Consider the following 14,534-nt stretch of genomic DNA (forward strand, 5'->3'; position numbering starts at 1 on the left):
GGGAAGGAGGGAAGGAGGGAAGGAGGGAAGGAGGGAAGGAGGGAAGGAGGGAAGGAGGGAAGGAGGGAAGGAGGGAAGGAGGGAAGGAGGGAAGGAGGGAAGGAGGGAAGGAGGGAAGGAGGGAAGGAGGGAAGGAGGGAAGGAAGGAAGGAAGGAAGGAAGGAAGGAAGGAAGGAAGGAAGGAAGGAAGGAAGGAAGGAAGGAAGGAAGGAAGGAAGGAAGGAAGGAAGGAAGGAAGGAAGGAAGGAAGGAAGGAAGGAAGGAAGGAAGGAAGGAAGGAAGGAAGGAAGGAAGGAAGGAAGGAAGGAAGGAAGGAAGGAAGGAAGGAAGGAAGGAAGGAAGGAAGGAAGGAAGGAAGGAAGGAAGGAAGGAAGGAAGGAAGGAAGGAAGGAAGGAAGGAAGGAAGGAAGGAAGGAAGGAAGGAAGGAAGGGAAATTTGAGAGAAAATTGTTCTTGTGGTGACATTATTCATAAAAGAAATGAAAGGTAAGAGTAGTTAGAAAAGCCTGAGTGTGTAGCTCCTACTATGAGTGAGACCAGAAGTTACAAGGATCAGGAAAATTAAAATGTCAGCTCAGGGGAAAATACAGAGGATATTCTGTGTTCATTAATTTCAAGTCCAGTGGACTGCCATTGTTTTCTGAAGCTAAGACTTTTTTGAAAAGTATATAAAGCCTCCCTCATATGTACAAAAGATACAAGACATCTTCTCAAGAACTCTGCTCTCTCACCAAAAAGAGATTAGTCTACGTCAGGGCACAAAGCATAATGAAAAGGTCTGGGATTTTCACTCTTTTATTGCTGTTTAGTAGTGTTTAATATAGCTATCTGCAAACCAGTCAGAATTAGCTCTTATTATTCTTATTTTGTGTGAAAATCATTCAGATATGCCTTTCAATACACATATTGACTGCTTACCTCTTGATGTTAATTAACTTTTTTTTCTGTTGCAGTTCAGGGTTTCCCACCTTAGAGTATGAACCAAGAACATGATTGTGGTTTCTTATGGCAATTTCACTTTTTCTTTATTATGAAGGAAAGACCATAGATTTCATCTGTCTGGACCTTGTCAACGCCCTTGACATTACAATGTCAAGCCCACAGTGACTCCTTGAAGATATCCATGGTTTGGGCAGGTGCACTGTTCACTGAGTAGAACCTGAGCCACCTTTTTTCCAGGCTGAACTACACAAGCTCCTTCCGTCACTCCTCATAGGAATTGCTCTCTAGAGGTTTGTTGCCCTTCTCTGGACATGATACAGCACCTCTGAGTATTTCTTATAGTGAAAGTCACAAAAGCATACACACACACTTGACTGAGGTCCACTGATCCAGTCTGCCCATAATCCTCTGCAGAGCCTTCCTACCCTCCAGCTGATCAGCACTCCAGCTTGGTGCAATCTGCAGACTGATTGAAGGTGCACCTGATCCCCTTGGACCAGATCATTGATAAAGATATTAAGCAGAACAAGAGCAGAACAAGCCCCAGTAAGCATCACATATGACCAGCTCTCAATTGGATTTCTTTCATTCACCACAACTCTTTTGGCCCTGCCATCCAGTCAGTTTTTATGCAGAAAACTTTTTTTCTTTGGTTCCAATGAAAGGTCTCCATTCAACCATACCAGTCATTCCTACCAGCTTGTCTTTTGGCACATGGGGATGGTCTGCTCCTGCAGACTATAAGATTTCCTTCTTGGAGAATGTCCAGACTTCCTGGAGTCCTTTGCTCTTCAGGACCGCCTCCCAAAAGAGTCTCTCAACTACACTGCTAAACAGTTCAAAGACTCCCTTCTGGAAATCCAGTGCAGCAGTTCTGCTGATCCCCACCTTAGTTCTGTGAGGATCAAAAACTTGATATGGGCTTGTTATGCTCAGGATGGCCTCCAAGTATGACCCACCACTCCTTCCCGTTCACAAACAACAGATCCAACAGAGTGCCTTCTTTAGGTCTCTCACTCACCACCTGTGTTAAGAACTTACTTTTCACACATTCCAGGACCATCTTAGACTGTTTCCTCTCTGATTTCTTATATTCCAATACTGTATTAGAAACGCATATTGTAGAGGTTTTTATAAATTTCTTATATGTGTTACATTAGTGTATGTTTAATGTCTACATAAAACCATGTGTGTGTTTTTATGTACATTCCCTGTTTCAAATTCCTTTTTGGATGCATTACACAATAAACTCAAAAGACATTCATGAAATACCAGGTGGTAGTACAGGAGCTTCATTCACTTAAAGATATCTGGATCCTTACTACCTTTAAACCACTGCAATATTGTTCAGCAGATTTATAATGTCAGGATGAATGAGTAGGTGAAATCTTTTATCACCCAAAGTGGTGCTTGCTTTCTGAAAATTATCTTCTTCCTCAGCTCTCTCCACAAACATGGTAATGACTGTTGTTTAATCTCCCTCATACAAGGTCTGACAATACAGGAAACATCTAGGGCAATGTTTCACCATTACTTCTTCTTTAAATGGCCAAATGAAAGGAGATTGAAAAGAGCATTTATTGTTGTATTTTCTTAAATGGTTGAATCAGTTCTCTCATTTTAATTAAGCCACTGAATTTCTGGACAAAGCATACTCTGTCCTGCTTCATTTGTTCCCTACTGGCATTCCAACTCAGCAAAACATTTTTCCTGTGGAATTATATTCAGTGAAAACTATCATGCCTTGCTGGATCAAAGGTACTAAATCTTGTTTGAAATTTATTAAATCAGTTTGTACTCTGAAAGAGGTTTAGCTTTTCAAAATATTCTACACCATCTAAGAACCCTTTTTTTGATTTTCTCTTTACTATGTTCTTTTTAATCTTACTCCTTTTATGCCACATAAGTTTCCTGACCTCCACTGCTTCATTTAACATCAGGAAGTGTAGTGTTTAGTACACACAGTACAAGCTGGGCTTTTTTATTTGTATTTACAAAGAAGTTAAAGGGAAAGCTTTGTGAAGACATTACAATTTATTTTCCCTCTTATCATCTTGCCCTCCTCTGCTCACATTTTAAAAAATGTTGGGGTTTTATTTATGATTTTTTGCCCTCCTGAAGGAGGATACTTATTAAGCAAAATGCTTTGAAAGTTTTGTGAAATTTATGTGATTGCTAAATTAGTCATTACTATGTCTTTAGATTATTATTGCTGTGGGAATATGTTTCACATCAAAGTCCTATTATTTCAATGATATGTTTGTTTACCACAGTAAAACCACTCATGCTGATACGTTTTTCACATTCTTTTCCTTCTTTAACAAAATCAGAAAAAATCTTCAGATTCTGAGAAATCTAAAACATTTGATGTCAGCTTTTACACCTGAAAATCTGTGTTGCTAATGGTGTCAAGCCAAATGGCCAAAAAAAGATCACAGCATCTAGCCGATTTATAATGCCTAAATCAGCATAATAAATTTTAAAATAATAATTTAATAAATCAGCATCAGAAAGCAGATAACATTTTCTTCCTTAAAACTGTATGTTCTTGCTCTCAGAATACTGACAACAACCATAAAGGAGAAGCTATGCTGAGCTCTGGAGTGCTGTTCAGAGTTCAGTGATTCTGTGCAACTGAATGCCAAAAATCCAGGATCGCTCATGTTCTCTCTGATATGAATTTGACATCCAAGCAGTCATCAGTCTTTAGCAGATACTGCTGTTAACATGAGATGTTCATATATATGTGGATATAAGAATAACGTAAATGTCTTCATGTTTCAGCAACAAAAAGTTCACATTCACAAAAACAACAGCAATATGAACAAGTCAATACAGTGTTTTTCATTAGGTTGGTGAAAAGAATACTGTCCACCAGCTAAACATGGAAAGGAGAACCTGATGTTAAAGTCTATATAGTCATATAACTATAAACATAACTAATACATAATCTATATAAAATCTCTACCTACATACTCTACATAGTCTATAAAGTCATATAAGAGTATTGTCTGTTACCTGAGTTATCTATGTACAACTCATCTAAAGTTATTTCAGATAAGTCTCATATGCATCTAGAAAGAAATTATTAAACTGCCCTGTGACATTACTCAAACACAAAAAATCTCCCTCTAAAAACCTGTAACTCCCAGGAGCCTTTGCAAAACACTGGTAAGACATTTTTATATAGTAAAGTTTTCTTGAATTGTAATACTTGTTTACAACTGTGGAGTTTTCTGCATAAAAATCCACTTGCATTAGAAATATGTAATAAGACTGACAGGTATTTCATTGCTTCCATCACTGTACACTCCAAAATTTATGTTGTCACATGCCAAAAATAATAATTAAGATTTATACCAAACTGCAGCAGGCACAATTTAAAAACTGCATGCTTACTGACTGTATCAAAAATTATGTCATAGGGCTCCTTCTCTCAGTTCTACTATTTAGCATTAAAAGTACATTTGCTAAAAAGAAAGATAAAGTGATACAATTTAGGCAAGTCAAAACTCAGGGACAGAAACTCATACTGCAGAATATTAAACTAATTGCAGTGAGCTAAAGTATGGACAGAAATTAAAGTCAGTCTCAGTGAGGGGAAGAATATAAAACTAATAGCAACAACAACCAAAAAAAACCCAGCCATGAATTCCTAGCTGAATAATTTCTTTCAGAAGCTAAGCAAGAAGACAAAAAAAAACTCCTTAGGCCTGATTTGTAAATTTTATCAGCAATCTGCAAGCTGATGTAGATGTCACAACGCTGCTATATTTGTGTCTTCTGACTGTAATAATGAAAAACTAGTAGATTGAAGACCAAGAACTGAATATTAAAAAGTCTTATTTCCTTCTAACCATGTTCACACAAATGCTAGATACTACTAGAACTCCACGGAGACATCTAAAAAATGTAAAAAGTAGGTGCCCAAGTATTGTTTTTTTCAAATAATAATAGAAAGTTGATATTTCAGAAAATTTGATTTTCATTTGGAGGCTGACCAATTTTTTTTTACCTTTTAAATTACTGAGAATATACACTGGAAATATTCTAGATATCTGAGGAATGAAACAAACACATTTTGCAGAGCAGGTATGCAATCCAGCAAATAAAGAACTTTTGAATGGGATGACAGAAAGAATTACTTTTCTAAGTAACTCAGGTCAAGAAAATATATTGCATTTAACAATCTGAACAGTCTTTCTGGAAGAAGATACATTTAGATTCACAGTAGGTGAAAATGAACCACATAAACTATTGGTAAAATCTTAAATAACAACATGAGCTTCCTAAGAAATTTTCAGTCTTACACAGAGCTAAAGGGATAGTTTTTATATTGTCTTTTAATATATTGAGACAGCTGAAGTTTTTCTTTTTTCATTTGAGCTTCATGAAAGGGAAATATTTGTCTCATTGAACATACACGACATTAATAATGTTTAGATAACAGAGTGATCACTGCAACCATTATTTTAATTCCAATTTCTAAAATAGAAATTAGTAGCCAAAGCACCAACAGAATTCAACAAAAATGCAGAATCCTCTATTATCTAATCCTACACAAATTAGGACTGTAGTCTGTGCCTTTCACTCTGTAAATCCTTGAAGTCTCAGCTGTGTTACAGCTTGGAAATCATCTCTAATGAGTTTAACAGATTTCACAGCTATTAGAGTAACTGCATCTTCAGCTGTTTCCTGGTAAACTATCAAGAAAATGCTTCCATTTCATAATAGTATATCATATTATGGATATTATGATTTTGTATGAGATTTGAAACCACTCTAGATTCCTTCAGAAAAATAGTCTAAGAATTAACTGCACACAATCATGACAATGTAGGAAGTTTTGCCAAATTCTGCCCTTAGATGCCTCCATGTAAAGGTCCAGTACTTATGTCAAAGTGAATTTATTTTAGATTTACACTTACAGAACATAAACTGCACTTGGTATAATTTCAGGAGGTTTCTTCCAACAGAAAGAACTGAATAGGAGAGACAGCACCTTGCTATATCCAGTCCAGATTATTCGACTCCTGAATACACATGGTGTAGCTAATGGGTAATCAGTATTTTTCCCAATACATAAATTTAACTCTTAGGAATTTCAGCTTCCATCAAATTGCTGAACTGAGTTAAACTGATTACTGTGAACACTTCTAAATACTCTTGATTTAGCAGATCTCATGTGCAGTGAACCTGTAGTGAATTTTGAGCTCTATTCCACACTGAACCTGAATTGTATCACTAAAAAAATTAATTAGCTTGATTTTTTGAATATTAATTTGATTTACAACACCAAAAGAGATGCCTTCAACTTATCCTCACAGAAAATAACTTTGTGAACAATCTGATTTTCAGCCATGAAAAAATGTCTTGATTATTAAATAAGTTTCACTTGTCAACATGCAATACATAATGCAAGAGAAGGAAAAGAACATATTGTGTTGGTATCTTCTCAAATCTTGATTTTTTTGTGTCTCAGATATTTTAACACAATTTTCATCACCAGTTAAAATGATTGCTGCCTCACAAAGATCTTCTGTGTCTCAAAATTTTCACTGTTGTATTTTACTTAAATCATGCTGGGAAAACTCTAACTACTGTAAAAGCACAATTAACATCAATATAAAAACTCATCATCTCTTAGAGACTGTAGAAAATGCTTCTGGCAACAGTAAATGCAAGTAATAGGCCCTTTCATGACATACAACTATACTGACCACAAGGTATGATTTGGTTCATTCAGAAGTATATTTTCAATTGATATTAACAGTGTTCTTTAAGTTTTGAGGGGCTATACACTTAGAATACTCAGCAGGATTTTAGTGTAATATTAATAGAAATTTTGACTTTAAAGTGCCAGACAATCCAGTTAAATATAAAAACTTAGAGGTACACTTTGGACAAATCTGTCAGGAATCATTAGTTTCCATGTTTTGCTTAATTTTTTTTTTTTTTAGCTGTGGAATTTAAACTGATTTCAAAATAAAAAAAAATACTTATACAGATCTAGGTCAAATTTAGCCAAATCTCAAGAGTATTAAAAGGGAGGCTATGATTACATTATCCAGTCTTGATTAATTTATAGAGAGATTACTGTGCTATTACAGGAATTTAGAAACATATTGATAATCTTTATGAAAGAGTTTTCAGAAAATTCTCAGAAGTCTATGCTATAATGATTAATAAAAAAAAAAATTCTCACAGCATAATTTGAAAACTGCAATTTCCTTCCTGTATCTTCTGTCTTTGGATGTATCAATATACATCTCAGTAGATACTTTTAGCAGCATATTAGTAACTGCTGAGATGGGCAAGAAACAGCGCTCTAGGACTGATCAGGGGAATTTTTTTTACCATAGGGAGGTCAATGAACCTCTTGTTAAAAGTAGATTTTCTCTAACTTCTTACTCCTTTTGTCAGTATGTACCAGTATGCCTTTATTTCTTCTGTGGAAAATCTCTTGACCCATAAAGATAAGACATGGTTCTACTGATAAGCAAGTCAGCTTTTAAAATACTATATTAGTAGTGAAACAAAACTTTTCTGAAAGTTTGATAGTCTAAGGATTAAAGTGACAGATTATCATAGTAGAACTCATTGTTTAGGAGAGAGATGAATTTCAATAAAACATGGGAGCAACACAATCATATACAAAAACTAGCTTGACATTTGTTCTCAGCAAAAAAGAAAGATGTTGTGCTTCTCAAATGAAAGGCAAAATACAACACTTCAACACATAAATACACTTGTGAAAAATAACAGTATCTATCACTGTACTCATCATGGTAAGAAAGGAACTGAGAAGAAAAATCAAGCAGTGTGCGTTACATGGACACTGAAACTCTTCTTGCTTTTGCACCAAAGGAGGTCTGACATCATTAGGAATTTTTAAAGCAATGTGTTTGAATTCCCAGCCGACCACAATTTTATCCTCATGATGGCTTATGAAGTAAAGCCATCCCTTTTCTAATAGTATAAAATTCTAATTATATGAATCCTTTTCTAATTTTTTAACACTTTTGGCTTTTACCATATTTCTGTTTCTCTTTCCCTTTTTATTTTTTATTTTTGCCTTGGGATTGATTTTGATTATTTCTTCAAAGATTAAAAATGTGCTTTGCATAAAATAAAAGTCTGAGCAAAATGTGCTGACAGAAAGTTTTATGCCCAAACAGTGTATTCTCCATTAAGCTATCAACCTTGGCAAAACTTGTAAGCACTGAAAAAACATCAGATGAGAATGTTATCCTTTTTTCGGGAGCGTACAAATACTGATTTCTTGGAAATTTGGCCACAAGGATGGAAAGATGTTTTTAGTTATCTTGCACTCCTGTGCTTCAGCACTGGCACCCCACAGCATCCCTATAGGCTCTGCAGTGACAAACCCTGGTTGTTGTCAGATCTGATGTACTGAGTTCTTTGTGCCACTTCTAATAAAAGAAACGAAAGAAGAGCAAGCAATGTTCTGAGCTTTCTAATCCAGATCAGATAGTGGCTAAAGCCACTTAAATCTCACAATTTCATCTAAAACATCCTGAATAAACACTACAGAAATGGTCATGAAGCCAGACAAAACAGCTATCTTCCCTGATTTTAATTTAATTTTTACTTTTTCTTCCTCTACTGAGTGAACTTCAGTGGTGCTATTCATCTGAATAATATACAATGTCAGGCCTTCAGAAAGTAGTAAGATTTTATGTTCTAGGACATAAAATAATCTGACATTTCAGATAAAGTTAAATAGAAATTATTTTCAATTTTTGGGACAAGAAAATTCTAGACATTTATACATCTCAGGTTTTTGTTTATTTATATTTATCTCACAGTTATGCAAAGTTAAGCAGACTTCTCAGTTTTATTAGCTATTCACTTCTGGGCAGTACAAACAGTGACTTAATTGGGTGTTTTTATTTTCAGTTCTTACTGCATTATTGATGAGTAACTGACATTGTTTGACTGCTTCTTAGTGCACACTCATTTCCTAGCATTGGGACACAGCAAAATGGTGTTAAAAGCTTTCACAGCCAGAATGCTCACTAATAAATGCTCTAACACTTAGAAATAATTTTCAGTTTAAATACTGTATAATTCCATAAAGCAATGGCATTTGGCTGGCTGAGGCATACAATATATAACTCCCTTGTTGATGTTTATGTGCCTTGGCCCTGATGATCTCAGAATTCAATTGGTGATATGGGAGCCTTTTATTTTTACATGTATGACTCTCAGCCAAATACTGTAGATGCATTAAGTGGATAGATTAAGAAGAATTGTGTCATTCTATTTGTTTAGGAAAGATCAGAAAAATATGAGGTTAGACATTACTCCGTGGTGTTTGCTAGCCCTTGAAAAACAAGGCAAGTGGTATCTTAGACCTGGAAAGGAAAAGGGAAAAATGTTCTTTACAGATTTTCAAAGCCATGTTAGTCCTTCAGAAGGAACAGATAGGGGAGGGGTCAGACTCATTGGGTTGGACAGTGCCCTCATGCTTTGGGAAGCTGAGGACCTGGTACATGTGCCTTATAGGGAGGTTATAAGAACCACTGAAGAAGTATGCTCCAGTTTTTATTAACTGAGAAAGCAGGAAGATGGCAGCCCATGAAATCTTATTTGAAGTGCAGGGAATGGAAATCTGTGCATTGTTTTCTAGTGAAATTCAACTGTACCCTAAGAGAAGTAACTTCTGCTCTGAAATCCAAAGGACTCCATGGGACTCTAAGGTTAGAAGGTTATAGGAATTTATTAGAAAGGGGTTATAACATTAGAAATTATATTTCTTTTACAAAAAAGGTTCAAAATTTAAATCTGACATATTTTACACCAAATGTTGATCTAGAATGCATTTTATTTTTGGTAAATATTTTGTATACCTTAAACCATCTTTATAATTATACCTTATACATTTTGTATACTTTAAATTATCTTTGTTATTGAACATCCTGTATTACTGATCATCTGTATTGTTTACTCAGAGTTTCTTCAAGTACTTGTTATATTTTTTAATGAACTTCTTTTTCCTAATGCAAATTTCAACTAATTATAACATTTATATTATGTTTTTCCATTAAAGCAATTATACCTTAAAAACTGCCAAAGATATTTTCTTGTTGACAAAAAATATAAGAGTAAATCTGAGGAGTCTTTACTCTGACAAATTTTCAATCCGTTTCTCTGATGTTATTTTATGTCTCAAAGACAGTATACAATCAGTCTTATCGTCTTTCCTTTATACTCTTTTATTGTAGGGTTTCTCCTCCCTATTGTTTCATCAGTTGTTAACACAGGAGGCATTTCCCATCTGTAATACATTTGGCATAATGATTTAATATTCTTTGTGAGATGCCAAAAGTTCATCTCATACTTCCCTGGAATTTTGACAGCAACCATATTACTCTCATGTGACCAAAAATATCAATAAATAAAAATGACCTTTTCTACTTCTCTAAGGTGTAACGAAGGCAAAGTATTCATCCTACAAACACTCAGGAAAATATCTTGTGATTCACAGTATGCCTTGTGCTTATAATTTTCAAGGCAGAACTGATTTGTTATGAGACTTTTTATATCTGTAAAATGGAAACTTATTTCTCACAAGGCATCTATTCCTCTATCTCATTTGTTAAAATATGCTAAGCTCCCAATAAATCAGACAGACAACTGATTTCATGGGTTAGTGAGGGTGAAAATGGCAATTTTAACACTTTATTGTAAATTAATGATGAAAATCTTTTAACACAAAAAATCCTTTATAGACTGAAAGCTCCTCAATATCTAGTGAAAGCAAATTTATAATGAACGTTAGGAATAGTAATGAAATTCTGCCTAAGAACAATATTGACATTTCTGTTTTAAAATGTAATGGCAATTCAAGATAACCTTAAAGCAATCTTTTTATAAACTGGAAATACATGCATGAAGGTCTGCCTCTGTATTTGATGTAAGAGCATTACCATATTAAATCAGATACTATTGCCTCAGGAGAGAGTATGTTAGTATTATCTATGACTTTTTAAACTAAGTGACAACCTGATTTACATGGTATACAGCTTTATAGTAATTCCAGTTTAGTTAGGACCTTATCCCATTTCCATTAAAGGCAACTTAATCTGTTATGGGAAGCTTAAAGGAATCTAGATGAAATGCAAGTACTAGGATAAAGCTGCAAGGTAGAAAAAATCTTCATTCAGAACAAAGCTGAAACACATGCTTAGCACTCTGATGAAGTCTAAGTGCATACTCAAATATAGTGCGTATTTATTTATTTGTGACAAGGTATTATGATTAATTTTTATATATGTCCTTTAAGGATTAAACTATAAAAATACAAACTAAGAAGGAAATTTGTAACAATTTAAAATAAGAGATTACATAGAAACTAAGAAGAAAGAAAGAAGAGAGACATTTTAAGAACTGAGTTGTTACCTGAGTTGGTTTTTCTATCCTCTTTAACAGGTCTCGCATTACATAGCTCCGCTCTGACTTCCTTCAACATATCATGCTTCCTAAATATTCAAAGCTGACCATGGAGAAAGCACTAAAGAGGCAGTCACTTATCCATCATATCAGTGGTATCATTGGTCTTGTTTGTCCTTAATTTTGCTCTGATGAAAATCTTCTTGCTCTGCCATTATAGCTCTTCAAAAAAGTTGAATTGAAAATACGTAACATCAAAGTGGCAGTCAGGAATAATCTATCATATATGAAAAGACAATACTTTAATAAGTTATTAGTTATTCCAGGGAAGGAAAGTACTTTCATTACAAGTTTTTCCCAGAAAAGGAAAACAAGAAAATAATGGGGAAAAAAAAAATTATTATTATAGCAGAAAGTCTATATATTTGTGTATTACCTGGCAGCTAGGTAAAACATAGCATATATATATATGTATAAATCCATCTTTTAAATAAAGCACCAGTAATTTGCCTAATTCTTTTAGGTGTTAGCATTCTTCAGTTAGTTTTGCTGCTGCTTGTTGCCTTGTGAATTAACAGTCTCTGTCAAGATTGTCAGGGAGCAGAGTGAGATATGCTCAGAAGACTCCTGAGAGGAATAATTCATAACTCAGTTAAACCAGTAGAATTCTGACTTATGTTTTTGAATATTTCTCTGTTCAGGGATGAAAATAATCTTTTATGTTGCAAAAACCTTGAAATCAAGTTATTTATGTTAATTTCTCTAATGATGAACAGTACAGAACTATATTAAAGATGTAATGTATATGTTTTAAATATTCATATTTTAATTTTTCCTCCCTATTATCTTATTATATTTTATTTTAATTAAATGAATAATAACAAATATCCAGACCTTTATACAATTACACATCAAAAATAAAACATTTTCATAACATTTAATTTTGGAACCAGTATTTATGGTTAAATAAAGTCATTTATATAGAAAATATAAAGGAACAACAACAACAACAAAAAGGTTAAAAAAAAGGAAAAAAGATTGTGACAGACTCAAAACTCATGTAATTTCTATATACTTGAGTCAATCATTAAAATAGTCTTAAAGACCAGCAAAGATTCTTCCACGTAAAAGCACATTTAGAAGCTATAGTTTCAGGATCAGTAGAAATGTAAAATCTGTTAAAAGTTTTAATCATGTAATCTCAATCTTAAAGCTATACATCCATACGTCTTTCACACAGTTTCCTGAATCAGTCCTTAAAATCCAAGTTAAAATAAAAGTGCATTATTTTGTATTTTCTTAAATTCATTTTAATTAATATGAAAAAAACATCCACATAAAACCATCCTTGTGGATTTTGTATTACAAGCCCTGCATCCAGCCAGCAAATCTGCCACTTTTTTATGAGAACAAAACAATTTCTTGTCTTTCTATATGAGTTTATATTTCTATATTCTTTTTTTCTTTTTTATATGCATTTGAGTGCACTGGTAATTTAGGAAAACATGCTGAAAGAAATCCAAATATTTTTAGAATATTTTCTCCCTTTACATTGAGCCTTCCTTAAATTTAAATTTTGCTTTCATTTACTCTTCTCTACCCGTGTACTATTTCAGGTAAGCACTGGGAATCTTAGGTGAGGTATCTGTTTGAGATAAGGGAAATCTAAAAGAAAGTGCAGACTGTTTTATGAAATGCAGGTTTGGACTTCACAGATGGAGAAAAATCTGGCACAGAAGCCCCATGAGCTCTCTTGGAAAGAAAAAGGCTGAACTTTTGCTGAGCATTTTTATTTAGTCCTGCAGCCTCATGGAGACAGGCACACATTCAGACTAATGTTTTCAGTGGTGCAGTGGTTATCCTTCCCCATCTTACACATAAACAGTGTGTCGTAAGAATGCTGATGTGCCACGGCCTAAGCTTTGAGAAGAGTCAAAAAATGCAGGCAGTGAGTAGTTTCAGCTTCCAGGATTCTGCACACTTTCAGACTGTCCTGTCTTCTGGCCCTTAATAAAGGGTCTTCCCCACACGTACGGTAAAATAAATAAGCACAACTTTGGCTGCTATCCTCCTGCTACAGATTATCCATTTTTACATGGGTAAAATTAATCTCATCTTTTCCCTGTGTAGGTAATTCATTCAATTACTATTCTGCTTTCTATCACCCAGAAATCTGGGGTTTCCCCTGCTCTTTCAGATATTTTCTTCCACTTTTGCATTCGCCATCCCAATATTTGTCTGGGTCTGGTTGACACATAATTCCATTCACGAAGCTGGCAAGAATAGTCAACAGCCTCTAAAGAACTGTCACCTCTAATATAAATCTCTGAAGCACCTTCCATTTATCTTAGTCAGTGTAAACTGAACTACAGTAACTGAAGTTTTTTTCCTTGTGCTTTCAATCATTTCCTGGCCATTTCAGAAAATTTTGAACCCAAAAGTCTAACATTGATGTTAAATTGTACAAGATTTTGACTCTTTTTTGATCTTTAATTTCAATTTTAATATTTATTTAATAAATTAAATATTAAATTTATTTAATAAATTAATTATTACATGAATTTAATAATTTAAATGTAGGCAATAAATTCACACATTAGAATACAAAATGACTAGTTATTTGTTAGGAAGGAATTTGCCCCCTATTGTACATGCCTTTTAATGCTTATGTAATCTGCTAGGTTGGTACGCATTTCAAGGTGGCTACTTTACATAGAAGCACAATTCAAAACAATATGCTGGTCTTGGACTTCAGTTCTGTTGCAATTTACTGCAGTTTAAACATACAAATGGCCAAAATGAATGTAATAAATATTCCTGTACTTAGGATAAATGCCTTAGGAATAGAAGAATTGTAATTGCCTAAGGAGAAGAAGAAGTTGTTTTCCTATCCAAAATATTTCCAGTCACATTATAATAGCCATGAATTTAATGACCCTTTGTGGATGTCTAACAAAAAGTTCTCCACTCTCCCCTAGAGCCCAGGATATGTTAAAATTTTAACATCTACAAATTTCAATATCAACAAATTTATATATTCAGTCCTGAAAAAATATCTCCATTTATTTGTTTTGGATAGAACTCCTTTCCAGCTTTTTTCATGACCTCCAATATATAAATAAAAAAAATTTAAAAAGCTTGTTGAAGGGTCTATGGGCTTGTCCATGTCACTCATT

This window comes from Poecile atricapillus, chromosome 2, assembly GCF_030490865.1.
Source record: "Poecile atricapillus isolate bPoeAtr1 chromosome 2, bPoeAtr1.hap1, whole genome shotgun sequence".
NCBI lineage: Eukaryota > Metazoa > Chordata > Aves > Passeriformes > Paridae > Poecile > Poecile atricapillus.